This window comes from Ambystoma mexicanum, chromosome 12 (assembly GCF_040938575.1).
Source record: "Ambystoma mexicanum isolate Mex_15411 chromosome 12, UKY_AmexF1_1, whole genome shotgun sequence".
Lineage (NCBI taxonomy): Eukaryota > Metazoa > Chordata > Amphibia > Caudata > Ambystomatidae > Ambystoma > Ambystoma mexicanum.
The window spans coordinates 583956314-583972038 of NC_090936.1; the positions used below are offsets into that span (position 1 = coordinate 583956314).

Below are 15725 nucleotides of genomic sequence, written 5' to 3' on the forward strand. Positions count from 1 at the left end.
AACTGCTTGTTTTTAATGCATTGTCTGCAAGTGGTGGGTTCACAGCGCTAGTTGTGCTTTTGATGAGGTGGGTGAAGCTATTCAGATTCTGCACATTTGACCAGTGCAGGAAACAATGCACAAGGGGCCCTCTACTGGAGCCAATGCAAAAAGTCGCCATCTGAGATGACAGTACCTATTAGATTCATACATGCCAACGCTCCCGATTTTTCTAAGAAAAACATTGCTTTATTTCACTTTCATACTTGCCAACATTCTGTGACCAAAAAGATGTAGGATTTTTCAAGTTTCTAAAATAATACTTCGCATAATTACATCACATGAATTAAAAACATTCATTGTTAGCACCACTGTACCATTCTAAAATACACAACCCATCAAGCAGCACAACATGGAATGTTCAAATGTAATGGTAAGTTAACACCTAATTCAATTTCCTAACTTCACAGAAGGTAATCACACAGAGCTGGTAGGCAACGTTTGTCACTGCTCTGCAGCAGCAGCCCAGGCAGTACATATTTTATTCCTGCAGCGTACATTGAACATGAATGACATGAGACTGATACTCCCCTCAGGGTGATAGGCAGATGCTGTGTGTTAGTGGTACGCTCTGCCACTTGCCTTCAATGGTGGTTCACCTAAGGCCTGTCCTGGCCAGAGTGCACGGTGGTCAGGTTACTGGATTGGTCTGAACCCATCACTCAATCACTTAGCTGCCCACCCCATAGACACACTATGTTGCATGCTTTGTCCTGGGGCAGTCTCAAGCAGACTGCCTTAGAGTCACATACATTACCTGCCTCTGTAAAAAGCAGTAGGATCTGTCACTGAAATCGTTTTAAGCAGTCCTACCGCCTAAATCAGTAGGGTTGGCAAGTATGCACTTTCTCCCGCCAAAAATAATTCTAACCCCAATCATTCCTATGGGAAAATTAACTTCTCCCTATTTCTCTGACGAAAGCTCCCTCCCAGGTGAACTTTGGCATGTAGAGTAAGCTGTTTGATTCAATTACATGTTTTTGTACAGACAAGTTGTTTTCCGTCAGAACGACATTTGATAGAACCTACAACTCATGATGTTTTCTTCGCCTCAGTACGCTGATTCAAATAGAAAATTTTAAACACGGCCATCAGAGGGAACCGGTTTTAGACTATCGTAAGTACCTAAATGGTAGCTGACGTATATGTTCCTCTGCCAATGGGATCCACGATACGTGCCCTTCCTCCATTTACATCATGCAAGGGGTGCGGCTCTCCCGAGCTATACTAATAAAAACAAACGACAGACATTGCTTTACGGTTCATAGATTAAGAATGCTAACCAATCGGTTTTGGCGAAATACGTTCTGAGACATCTTCCGTCGACCAATCGTGTGCTGCGCCGGCGCCGTAATTGACGAAAACTGCATGGATGAAACTCAGTAACCAATAGGGGTGGGGAATGTTCGAAAGCGAGGTTTGGAGCGCAAGTTGGACTTTTGGAAGGTGGGCGCTCTTTGCGCACAGGAGATAGGGAGGGAGCACTTGATCTGTTTCTCACTTGGTCCGTTGGCGGGAAAAGCATAACAGAGGGTGAGGATGGTCTCGCGCCACCCTGTCTCGTCTCGCGCCGCTCTAGCTAGTGAGCGTCCCCCTCCCGTTTCCATAACGCGCGCGCGCGCGGCGGCGATTTTTCCCAGTTCTCAAAATGGCGGTGTCGCCTAGCTGCCTGGAGTCCTTCAGAGCAGCTTAACTTCTGACAAGGAAATAAAGAGTGCCCGCGTAAGAGTGAACTCCTACGCAGGGAACAAATTGTCCTCCCACTGCAACGACGAATAAGTAATGAGTGTTTACCTCTTGGAGCAATAAACGTTGAAGAAATAAAGAGTTCCATCCGAGTAAACTCATGTATAGGAAATACATGGTCCCTTAAAGGGAGTGAACCCATTAGTACATAAAGCATCCTAAACGAGGCAATAAAGAGTCCTCTAGGAAACTTTAAAAAAGGTTGCCTAGATGTGGGGAAATTATAATTGGGCAAAACCCACCGACAACTTAGAGTTAAATTGTTTTACATCAGTTAACCTAGGACGAAATAAATATCCCCTTCCAGATGTGTCAGGGCGCAGTAACCCATACACAGTAACTGGAAAGGTGATTCCCTCCCGCCCCCACCTCCCTTAATGGTTGTAAATGTAAATCTACCCGAGCCCGGTGGCATATAGCTCCGGTTGTGCGGATATATATGGATCTGTTACGCCTATGGCCGGTGTGTGTAAGAGTTGACCAGGCCTGTCCCCAACCAAGATGTCATTCCTGCCATTCCCTCTCACTTCGGCGTGAGCTGTACAGAAGTGATCGGAGCGACGGGTTTGTAGGAGACTCTAAAACGCATAAAGGACGTTCTAGTAAAGTTCGGACACATAACATCCCGGTTACTTTAAAATTGGTTTATTCTGTCCCATTTTTTTGGCCATTTTACTTTTCGATGAGTTAAGGACAGATGTTACGTATCTATGCTCCATTTTCAATAATTATTACCCGCTTAAGCAATGACATGTAAGAATGTATATATATATCCTGTGTTCATGCTGTCCTATCGAGGGGGCAATTATACGGCACCTTAGCTTCCGCCAATCTAGACTGTTTTTCGATTTCTTTTCTATGAAATATGTATTTTTATCAGCTCCGTTTGCATCTTTTATATCATCGGTTTCTTGGATGGACGAAGTGGATTAACATTTTTTTTCTTACGGACCGCCCAGCAGGTCTGGACTCCCACAAATGAGCATCAGGTGAGTACTTAATTAAATCTTACGTTTTGGTCATTGTGCTGTACACTTTTTAGTATTTGGTTTCAGGTGCCGTGAGGGTGGAATGCGTGGAATCCTTGTCACTTGTAATAATGTGGATTTAGGAGCGGGGCTGCTCCATGCTTGCTTCACCGATCTGTGTGTGCACTGACCATTTTACTTTGTTATTGTTCTATTGACGAATAAACTGCAACCGTTACTCTACAATGTACGTATTGTGTAAGGAAATGTTACCCTTTTAAAGTTTGGGTGTCAGGCTGCAGTGGAAGATTGTCGTACGAATGTTTATGTCGAGTGCACTATTGAGAACCGTATGTTAGGAATGTTTTCTTTTTATTATTAATCTCCTCTATTATGAATGTTGGTGGCGCACGCAACATCGGAACCTATGGTTTAGTTTGGCCCCGTCTCTTTTTAATGTCCTAGATGGACGAATGTTTACAACGGTTATGTCAAAGCTGAAGGTCCCCCAAAACCTATAGTTTTCTTTGTTTATTGATGTCTTAAATGGGCACACGTGAGAGCTTTATCCATTCAGGCTTGCACTGATGTTTATTACGAATGTTTTAATTACGGTATATTTGTGATGAGTGCACACGCAATTCATAGCTTCCCGTAGCCGGTTGCAAATCTTTACATTTATTAATGTCCTTATTATGCAATATGTGTGGTGTCTGCTCGCTTGGTGTCTTAGGACTCATTTTCCCCTGCAGATAGTTTGTGTTGTGCGCGTCGTAGTGATGTTTGTGGTGATTGCACACTCAGGAGTTGTAGGCATTCTGAGTCTTGCACACGTGTTTACTTCTGAATATGCATTAAGGACGAATAGTGAGCAACATACAGAGGTTTAGGGGCCTCATGTTTGTTTTATAAGAGTACGTTTCATTATACGCATAGTCGCTCAGAGATTTACTTTGTGTTGAAAGTAGTATCTATTCGAATTAGATTAGCCCATCCTCAGAGTGGAAATGGAGTGAACCTGTGCAAATGTGTGTATGGGACATTTTAGCTTCCAGGTTCACTCCTTCAGCCAGGAACACTTTACATAACTTGTTGGGTGACTCTTTGACCACCATTATAACCTTTGAAGAATAGAAAATTATACATTACTAATTGTATGGTATAACTTAGACCAGTGGTTACCCCTCCCGTATCACACGGGACACTAGGGTCTGACCACTTTTCTCTACCTACTCAATAGAAGCTGCAAGCACCAACTAATTCCGACACCGACCAGCACACCATACTAGCCAGTTGGTGCGTTTGTCCACTGAACTATCTTATTTTCTATTTAGTCTGTTTGCTCGTAGTGCAAATATGCCTGCCTTAACACTTAAACGAGGTTTGAGACAATACATTGTCAAAAACGTACTTGGACATTTCAAAGACACTTTTAATTTTGTGTTTAAAGGATAGTTCCGGGACTTTTTTTTTATTGTCCCTACGGTTCGGCCATGTGTGTTTAAGCATAAATCGGTAGATCGTAGAAAACTTTCCTATGGACCTTAGCCGACTTTTCGTCCATTAACGCACTCGAAATCAGCCGCCATTTTCTGATAATCCTATCATTTCCCCCCATCGACCTGGCTCACCTGCTTTTGCGCCACTAAATCAAATCCCCCGCCCCTGAAACAGACTTTATCAAAACATTCATATTCCCCGCCTCTATCCATGACTGTGCTTCGTAGGCAAACGCGCCCAGGCGTCTTCTACGCGACTCCACACAGAACCCGGAAATCAACACAGATCAGCTCACAACACAGCGCGCCACAATTGGGAATATGAAACTGTACTTTTAAATCAAACCGCAAGATTGTAAATTTGGTAAAGTACATTTATTTGACATCAAATGTTTAGAGAATATTAAGCGATTTTCATTTTTATTTGCTCACGTTCCAAAAAGTTCGTTTTGAGGCACGCGATGTTCCTTTGCTGTACACAGGGTCTTAGATCATCTCACAATACAGCGCCACAATTCGGAATATGAAACTGTGGTTTAAAAGCAAACGGCAAGATTGTACATTTGGCAGAGTACATTTATTGGACATCAAATGTTTAGAGAATATTCAGCGATTTGCATTTTTCTTTGCTCTCGGTCCAAAATAGTTCGTCTTGAGGCAAGCGATGTTCGTGTGCAGTACACAGGGTGTTGGTTTACGATAAAATAAGCTCTTCGGTCGCACTGATAATCGCATGGCTGTTCCAACAACGAGGCACTAGGCCACCACAACGGTCTGTATGTTGCATCTAGCCGTTAGTACCGCGTAAGGGCATACTTGTACTTGGCGATTGTCCCATAAAATGGTCAGGGTGGTAAAGTTGTTCACGCGGAGAAGCAACTGGCGGTTGAAAAAGCCATCCGCCGGTGTCTGGTACTCGTGACACATACAATAATGAAGGATGTACCTGTTTTAAAAACATAAAAAATGAAATTAGTCTCACCATCAGATCTTTATTAAAATTATTCATTTTATATATTAGGTCGGGAAATTATTTCATAGCTAGGACAGTGCAACTGGGTATTATACGTCAAGGGGGGGCTGTAGGATACTGAGACAGTCCCCCAGTGCAGGTGGAGAGTGGAAGGGCCCAGGACCGAGGTCGCAGACAGTGGACCAGTTGTAGCAGGGGAGAGGGAGAGAGAAAGCAGAAGCAAAGAGGAAGGTTTTTAGGTGCTTCTGTAAAAGCAGATGGTTCTGCTCAAGATAGTGCGCGGTACAAAACAATATGCCACATAGAACAAACAAGTACAACTTAACCCGTCTTTAAAGCTACTGTATAGTAATTAAATTGCGGTATAAACTCATCTAAAGAGTTACTTACATTATATTTGCATTTTCCATTGTGTCTGTGCTTAGGGCAGCCCCGAAATACCACTCCTTCTATGCCGACGTTATTTCTTCTAATGAACGAACATTAAATGGCTTTCGTTTCTGAAATTATATTCATTATCGTTTCTTACGTTATTGCCCCACACCCCCAAAAAGAAGTCTTTTGGGATGGTCCCGGCCTGTCAAGGTCAAATAACAATAGAACCTTATACTGAGTAGTGGGCCATTCCGGCACCCGAGAAAAAATCAAATCAGCTGACCTTCACTTTGAACGAGCACACATTCCTAGTTAGCTACATTCAGTGTAAGGCCATCTCACAGGACTCACAGAGCAATCACTTTTATTTACACAATACATAGCTACACATATTCAATGGGCCTGCGACATGAGGAGACTCGAGAGAACAGACAATCAAATTACAATCATTTAAACCGTGATGTGTATTTCTCAATGAGCTCTTCTTTGGGTGGACATGGAACAGAGGCAATGTTGGGTGGCAATGCAGTTGTCCCCTGCACAGGTTCGTTCACAACTCCATGTATGTGCCTATCTAGGACATCAACAATAAGTCTCTCAATAAAGTCATATTGCATATCCTCAAACACTGGTTTGATAACCCATTGTTTACTTCTTTTAGTGAAGGCCTTATTGTAGCGAAGCGTCCCTAAAGTTCCGGTCGTCCTACTTTGTTGACGGCCAACATTATGGTTATGTGCCAAGACCGCTAGAAGAGTCCGATTTATCATGCCCTCCATGCCAAAATGCAATCGTTTTGGCCTGTACTTTAGGCACATATTGTGGAACACCTCCAAATCTCCTGTGTGGCAGAATTCCGTGAGTCCCCTCAAATCTCTTGTTATAGTTTTATCAAATACAATCTTTTCAATGGCTTTGTGAGTGGGTGATGAAGGAATCAACCACTTCTTCTTCCGTGCCTCCTCTCTGGACAAATGGCCATGTTCACAATTGTGGAAATGTTGGTTTGTGGTCCAGCGGTGAACGTTGCTACAGTGCAGCATTACTGACCGCCATTTTTCCAGTAGAATTTCCAACGACCCTCCACATGTTTTTGAGCTCCACCAAAGATGGTTGCTGATTGACTTGGACCACTGTGAAATACCTTGCATATCTTTTTTTTTACCTGCAGCCGACATTTTTTTATTGATTGTTTTTGCAAGATGCCAAACGTCAAATTGGTGATTTATATTTTTGTACTCTTCTCTCATTGTCTTGGCAATTGAAACGTGTCTGTCCGTGGCCATCAGGTCGATCACCATTCCCCGCGATTGTAGTTCTTGCAATGATGCTACAAAGCCAACTTTCTCCATGGCCACTGAGGATGTACTTTGTGACACCTGCACGACCACCGAACTCACAATTTTCTTACTTTCCATGTCCTGAAAGTGGTAGGTGCAGTACTTGGCTGAAAATCCTGGGCTGTCGCACTGTCCATCACCGGCTAGCCTGAACCGTTTGCCCGCGAATGTACTATCAATAGACATTTTTTCCATTCTCCAAGCTTTGCTAATGGCTGGAAATAGATAATCGGTTTGGTATTTGTAGAACTGAGTTTTCGCAATGAAATGGATTCCCACAAACTGAAAGAAAGACTCTAACTTTTTAAAACTTGAACCACTAAAAAGTGCAGCCGCTGCACAAAGTAGATTGCCTGCTGGCAGTTGCCCCAGCATGGGTTGTGCAGACCATGAGAAAGGATGATATTTTGTACAGGTGGCATGCAGTGGCGGCTGGTGAGTTTTAAAGCTGGTGGGGCGTAAAGTTCCCAGGTGGAATTTGGGAGCGAGTGCAAGCAGCGCGCAAGCCCGCACCACCCAAGGAGGGTGTGGGAGGGTTCTCCCCGCAAAACATTTTGAAAAATGGCCTCCAAAATGTGCCATTTACTGTCCAAAACCCACCGAAAAATGACATAAAATGCATTAGGTTTTACCTACTAATGGTGGTACATTATTATTACGTGTGCAAGTGTGATGGTGTATTTTACAGCAGCTTGTATTAAGAATCACTGGTACTATGATGTATGCATAAAGAAATTCATCATTATATAGTCAGTAATGATGGAAAAATATCATTTTGTCATGCTGTTACTGGCATTCATATGCATTCATCCTCTCACTTCTAAGGCCACTTCTACTCCTCCTACTCCTCCTGTTCTCTGTGGCCCCGGTCTTCTATTTCTCAGGCCTATTACATTCCTAGCCCTCCCCTTTTCTATAACCCCTGTCCTCTACCTTTCAGGCCTCTTCCACTCCTAGCCCCCACACCCCCTTCTCTGTACCCACGTACTGTACCTCCTAGCCCTTTGTACCCCCGTTCTCTTTCACCTGGCTCTGAAATATCCCATAAGGTGGGCGCAGCTGCACTCAACAAAAGCACTTAAATAATTCAAAGATGTGTTGGAAACAGATATATCTGCTTAAAAGTGTGCTTTTGCTTTAACAAACACTTTTGCAATTTGATTCACATTTTTCTTAAAATGAGCAAAAGTGTTGATAGAATGCATTTTCCTAACCAAGACACCATTTCATCAAAAAATAAACCTCAAACTTGCGTTGCATTTCTGGTCTTCCAATGAATCGATGTGAGCAATCGCCTCCCAGTCCCGACCCTAACCCAGGACACCGTGAACCCCCATTTGTCTGCATCAACAAAATCTGGGTTCATCCCGCCGTGAGAAAGAGGGGCTGACAGGGGAGGAGGGGTAAGCAAACCCTTCACAAACTACATCCTCTACAAAAGATCATAAAACAGCATATGGAGAACAGAAGAATAACTCATCTAAATAAAATTCAAGTTAACAGGGGCTCTGACCGTTCTGTCGAGCACAACAGACACCACAAGCTATGTCTGCCAAGAACTTATTAGATATAGTTCAAATAAGCAAAAAACATATGTTCCCAAAAGTTTCCCTCTGTCGGGTAGGGCTATTACACTAAACTCTATTAAATTATACTGGCTATTATGTAGATGGTACATCATTATTATTATTATCAATGATGATGTAGGATCTGGGGCAGATTAGATAGCGTTTTGTGCACTTCTTAGGGGCTTCAGTGGCAGTGCAGGGTTGCATCACTTACGCATAGCTGCAGCAGCGACGTGAAAGGTGCGACGGGAGTTGCTTGGCGGGATTCGGGAAGGACCACCCTGCCTATGTGTCCGGCATTGCTGGTCATTCAAATCCCTCAACATTCTACATGCACCATGCCATGGAAACACAGGGCAGTTTTCGTAAGCACGCCACTTAAGGTCCCGCGGGCGCCCCTTTTAAGACCTGCTCTTCAAATATAAGACTGTGTAATACTCATTTTACCTACCCCCAATTTAATTCGTCAGGGTTCACCAAGTGCATTAGCGAACAAATGCACTTTCAACCCGCTACCTTCCCATTTCGCACAAACTCACACCAGCAGCTTTCAGTGACTGATATATTCCTCCATACCCAATCCGCCTCCCTGAAAACTTACCATTTCCAAAAATATTCCAGCCCTTTGTACTATTCCCTATCTCCAGAAGGACGCCTGATGGTAACCGCATGCACTGCTTTGCCAAAAGCTGCGCACGTTATACTGGAAAAGTCTCTCATGTTAAATAGCAAAGCAGGATCCTCACAGCCGCACCCTTTCAACTCAGACACTCACATGGAGCTTTTTTAAATCCCCGCTTTGAGGCCATAAAAGACTCCAGTCAGAAATTAAATAGTTATAATTAGACATACCACTGCTACTGCTACCTGGGTCACTTCGATGACAGTGTATAGCACACGGAAGAGACCCAGGCCAGCCGCTGAGCCGCTAAAAGACATTCAAGGCCTCGACAACATGATAGGTGTCTTTTACTCGGGAGGACACAGCATACATCTCTCACTGAGAGTCAGGTAGAGGTAGGCCAAGTGTCCCGCGGCCGCCATTAAGTTTTAGTTAAGGAAACTGTCTTCTTAGAAGACTAATAGTTTCCTTAACTGAAACCTAATGGCGGCTGCGGGACACTCAGCCTACATCTCAGTTTTAGTTAAGGTTAAGGAAACTCTTAGTCTTCTTCGCCAATGCGGCATGGAAGACTAAGAGTTCACTTAACTAAGAAGCCAACACAAACACAATTTATATGCTCACTTACCTGGGGCTGCAGCAGCACACGTCTGTCCGTGGATGGGCCTGGTTCTGGGCCTGGGTCACTGCGACGACGAGTCCTCCACCACCACACCAGCAAGCAACTAGGATCAGATGGAAAGAACGAGAAGAAGGTGAGGCACACTGTGTGCCCATGACCGTCACCCGACTCCACCCACACGGATTGTCATTGGCTGGTAGACAGCCAATGACAATCCAACACAACCTGTTGCTATGGTCCTGCATGGCCTGCAATGCTAGCACAGGAGTCAGGTTTCCTCTACTGCTGCGCTGTTTGCGCAGAATACCGACAGTGAGGGGCCACCATTCCACCGCCCCGACAGCCTCCCAAATGTGGGAATGGGATACGTAAAGTGCGTGGAGCTCAGAGCTCCACGCACTCTACATGGTAGAATATGGACGTAGTCTACGTAGATCCGGACGCGCCCCGCTGCTCTAGGTTGGGCAGGAGCAGGCCTGGCAGCCCAGCATACTGCAGACATAGCGGCAGATTAATAAATAAATAATCTGCCGCTCTGCAAAAATTGATTAAATTAATTCCAGCACAGCAAAAAGAGTTGTCTCTTCTTCTTTCTGTGGTGGGGAGGGGGGGCGGCGCCCCCCCGCCCTAAGTAAGCAGCCGCCACTGGTGGCATGTATTTTAAGGTTAGTGCCTCGAATTGCACGAGTGTCATTAATCAATGGCTCCCCACCAACCGAATGCCCACATTTCATCCGAATAATAATATCAATCAAACAACTATCGAATACAATGAATTTGGCCTCTTTCCTTATACTGTCACTCTGCACCCCAGCTGGTTCGGCCTGTAACGTTGAGGACATGTCACTCACATGAAAGGTAGAATCTCTGATATCGTCTTCCGCTATGTTCAGTGATATTGATGGTGTTTCATTGTCGTCCACTTCATTCTCTTCCATTGCAACATCTGTTCCTTCTCCGGCAATGGGTGAATAAAACAATTTCTTCAACTTTCTCGCGGTCTTAGTTTTTGCGGGTGTGGATTCTGTAAATTGATCTCCGACTGCATCCGAACTACCAGGAGGACATTCACTATCAATGGCTGGTGGTGGTATAGCTCCGTTGTCAATCACTTCATATTCTTCCCATTGGCACGATGCATCTCCAGTCTCAAGTCCCTGCCAAAAGGTTTGACAAGCAACATCTCTCGTTCGCTTCACTAACTGTGTAGATCTAGTTCGTACACCCACTCGCAACTAGAGGACAGATTGGAAAAGGGATGTGCAGTTTAAACATAACTTAACAGTATTGAACTATTAACAGTGAAAAACAACGTAATATAGTGACCAGGACACTAACTTTCTTTTGCTTTCTTTTCTTTGAAACTTTCTTGCCTCGAACTTCAACATCAGGACGCTGTTGCTCCGACTCGTGTGTGCATGTCTCCACTTCCTCTTGCGCTGCAACGACTATATTTTCATGATAAGCTCCATCGACTCCCTGAAACATAGAACTTTCATTAGTATGTATAATAATATTGAAAACACAAAATGTACTTGGGGACCAATACCCACTACATCTCAATAGCAAAACACGAATGAACGCTTTGTGTAGAACATTCAAACGACAATTATTCACGCATTGTTGATCTCGTTAGATGGAACTGTCAAGATCCATACCTCGGGCTCCTCATAGACTTCCATTGATGATATTATTGAAGATGATGCTTCAGTAACTCCCTGAAACACAGTAATTGCATTAGTATGGTTTTCTGTTTTGTTAAAAAGAACATAAACTTTGTGAAGGCGTCAACGGCTCATCTAAATAGACCTGCACAAATGATCAGTTGTCTAAAATAAATAATGGATATGTAAATATGATTCGATTTGCTCGATCGTTGGAAGTGTCACCACCCAGAGATCTGCATCAACTACTAGGGGTGATGTTCCTGTAGAAGAAGCTCCGTCATCTCCCTGAAACATAGTACTTGCGTTAATAAAGAAGGAAGTATAGCGGATGTAATCACGTCATATGATTTCGCTTGATCGAACTGTCAGTATCCATACCTCGAAATGCATAAGAACATCAAGGGACGATGTAACTGCGGTGCACACTTCTGCAAGCTGTTGCGCCGACCCGTAACTGCATGCTCCCCCTTCTTCTTGGACTAATGCTCCATCGACTCCCTGAAACATAGAACTTTCATTAGTAATGAACACAATATTGAAAAAAGAAGACACATAGGAGGGCGACGACAGAAGGACATATCAATGGCTAAAAACGAAAGAAACATTGTGTGTAACAATCACGTTACAAGAATGCAAGATCTGATGATCTCCATCGATGGAACTGTCCGGAAACGTACCTCGAGCATCTGAGTGACATCAACGGTTGTCGTCAATACGTTGGACTCCTCAGCATCTCCCTGAAAGACAGTACTTGCATTATTTTGGATAACAATAATTATAACTGAAAACAAAGACTAGAGGACGAGTACAAGGGTGTACCATTAGGTAAAATAATCACACGATAAATTAAAACTATTGATTTACATGCCCAAAACAAGTCAGTGGCAGAATAGCTAAGTAAGATTACCCGATAGGCGCTTGAAGTGGCTGATGACTGCAATAACGACACGGATGGAGAATCTTCCGCCTTCATATTGAGTGGATACATAAATGGGGAAATTATTGTTAGCTAATGCTACACACTACCGCAAGGCCGAGAGATAAATACGTAAACTTGACTCACCAGTGGAGGGATGTGGACGAATAGAGTGGGAATAGCGGTTGAGAGCAATTTTCGCCTCGCTCGTGGTGTGTTCTTCTTTATTAGCAATGATGTGGAGTACATGTCTGAGCTAAAGTGCCTGCTGCAGATGCGGTATCGATCACCCCTCTTGTCCGCAAAGACTTGGCAGGAGACACGGGGTCTGGAGGTAGACATGGGAACAACAACCCATGCTCTATAGACCACTTTGAAGTGTGCATGGTCTTTGGCACCTCTTGGCCTTTATCGCTCCCTGACAGCTCCACTTGCCAGCACAAGTACCCCGGTGCGAACTGCCTTTGATAGGGCGGGGGGGTGGATTGGGGCGGTGGTCGTGCAAACAAGACTCGTTTGCCGCAGGGCCTCACCAAGGAGAGGCCATCTAACTGCATGTAAGAGGCAGGCTGCAGGATCTAGTACATGGAAGGCAGGGGGGTGAGTTTATAAATACCTCACCCTCCCAGGAGAATATATGGGTGCAGTTCACCCTGGAGACCCTGGATGCCTAGGCAGTTAGTCAACCTATCTAGAAAATCTAGTCAATTCTATCTAGAAAATGCACAATATGGAACCAATTTACATGCGTTCGAATGATATGTAGATGTAATTTTATATGTGGGAGACGACCATGAAATAGTAGTGGCATCACTGACATCACAACCAGAGTATACTTACTCGTTACTCGGATTACGCGGACAAACAGTGACGCGAAGTTCGTGCATAAGCACCATCATCATCCTCAACACGGTCCGTGAGAGGCAGGCTTCCCTGAACTCTGGCAGCTCGGTGATGCATTGCGGACTTGGCTCGCCTTCCGAAATGTAGGCCAAGCACCCGGAATTTTCACGGCAGCAGCAGTTCTCCTCCTCAGTTGGCATTAGCTCGCACCGATTGCACGTGCACCAGGTGGAGACGCCGTCCATGCGACATGGTCCAGGCTCTTCATCCGTTGACTGGTCCTCCCAACTGCCGTCCGAATCCCCATCGTTTTCGCGTGCTTGCCTTTCCAGTAGTTCTTGCTCGGTGTACTCGGGCCCGTACATATACGGCATTATTGTAGCCATTGTGTGGTAAAGAAAGTAAAATAATTTACAGAGATGGTACAGGTGTTCACAAGGCCTAGAAGCGGCGAAGGTAGCTGACCAGAGCACAGAAACGAGTCACAGAATACTCAAAGTAACACAGAGAGAGTAATGGAATCGAAAATCTGCTGCTGTGTGTTGTGAAACGGTGTGTTTATACTTATTGAGGAAAGAGGCGTCCTGCCATTTCCATGGCGACACGTCATTAGCTGAGGCGCAGCGATTGTTGACACGAAACATGCTTTGGCGTTGGGAAATGGGCGGTACGCGTCTGCTGATGTCAGGCTCAGGGGCGGGGGATTTGATTTAGTGCCGCAAAAGCAGGTGAGCCAGGTCGATGGGGGGAAACGATAGGATTATCAGAAAATGGCGGCTGATTTCGAGTGCGTTAATGGACGAAAAGTCGGGTAAGGTCCATAGGAAAGTTTTCTACGATCTACCGATTTATGCTTAAAAACACATGGCCGAACCGTAGGGACAATAAAAAAAAAAGTCCCGGAACTATCCTTTAAAGCATCACACAGACTTAGAATTCTCCCTAATGGCCAGTTCCCTATGCCAGGTATGCATGTCAAGGGATGCTGAAGGAGAAAGCAAAAGTACACATGCCAATGCTGAGTAATAAATCGTCTCTTGGTAAATGAGAATTGAGGGGACAGAGAGATGTTATGCCAGACTAGTATCTTGTAACTTGAAATTGTTCACAGTCGATCAATAATCACTTTATTTCGGCAAAGCCATAAAAGTATACACATATAAAACAGCAAGTGTCACCTGATTAATCCAGCGATATATACACTGCATATACAGCATAGGTTAACATATAAAATGTAAAGTTAAAACACACGCGTCAATTATAAAATGGGTGAGCTTAATACATCACTGTGTTAAAGCCTCATAGTAAAAACAGTGAGTTCATTGTAGCAAGACAAAAGCACAATTAATAAAATGACAATATACTAAAAAGAAAGCCTGCTAAGTTAAGACACACAGCATCGATGACAAAGTTATAGCAGTGCTATGCCATTTTGCTCCCTAGGCGACTTGAATATTCCACGGGCTGTAAAGCCGATTAATATAGGTTGGCATTAGCTAGTGAATTTACAGCCCCTGGATTAGATCATCAGGAAAATGACACTGTTTCATGCCCTTGATGTTGCCGGGCCTTTGTTGTCACTGCCCGTGCCCCATGTACACATACACGCCTCCTACAAACCCTACTTAGTGTACAGCATGTCAAGGTTATTGCTGTTCTATACCAGTTTTCATGTATTCATTTTGCGTGCCCTTATGTTGGTTCATTTCGCCAGGCAAGTAGTTGGGGGGCTATGCCAAAACATGTTATTACAAGTCACTTTTGTGAGAGTTTGGGAATTGTGTTGGGAGTAGTGTCATTGTACTCGCCCTAGAGGGTATTCCTTAGGTTGGTCGCAACACCTGACTGCAGAACATAATTGGAGCTTTGACTTTATGTGAAAGAGTGGTATTTGACACCAGAATAACATGGCATGCGCCACATCTGGTTTCCCTTTTAGGTAGTCCTGTCTGTTTAGCACCTGTTGCAGAATTGTACAATATCCTGCACGTCCCTGCTTTGAATTCTATTAGCACTTTATCCTCAGGCCTAATTCATTGAGATTAAGAGTGTTGTGGAGATGGCAAACATTTTACTCCAGATTTATTAATCCGCTTTCTAACGCGCTCTATGAAGAACTAGGCAGATTTGCACACTCGAAAAGGGAGAAAAATGGTGGTCAATTAATTTTGTGACTCTTGCAATAGCATATTGCTAAATCTTTATGTCCCCATAGGATTTGAGGGATAATCCAGGAGGGTTAAAGCTTTATATGTACAGGATTGGTCCGACAGGGTAGACAGTTATCATGGGTTTGCGCCTTTAAGTCATTTAAGGCATGAACATAAACGCATGGGTACAATGGCATAATATATGAGAATCTTTCCTTGCCCACGGGCACAAATTTATTTTGTGTTTTGGATGGAATTTATTCCTTAATAGGGACATTTTATCAAGATGCAATGTAGATGATTTCAGAGTTATGAATTGTAGATTTTGTAATCCAACGGAACATGAAAAATTGAACCAGCTGCTCATTTTTTGTCTAAACCTGCTACCGAATCGTAT

At 43.9% G+C, this 15725-nt stretch overlaps 1 protein-coding gene across 5 annotated transcripts in view; it reads left to right on the forward strand.

Annotated features, from left to right (window-relative positions):
• Positions 1 to 1443: 1443 nt before the first annotated feature.
• Positions 1444 to 15725, forward strand: part of KDM2A (lysine demethylase 2A) — a 1348567-nt gene continuing 1334285 nt past the window's right edge. For 3 of the 5 annotated variants that reach the window (XM_069628941.1, XM_069628944.1, XM_069628945.1), the window contains exons 1-2: positions 1446 to 1572; positions 2748 to 2774. The gene's annotated coding sequence lies outside the window, so the exon portion shown is untranslated. Of the gene's footprint in view, positions 1573 to 2744; positions 2775 to 15725 lie in introns of all 5 variants that reach the window. The other 2 variants (XM_069628942.1, XM_069628943.1) reach the window with 2 other exon arrangements.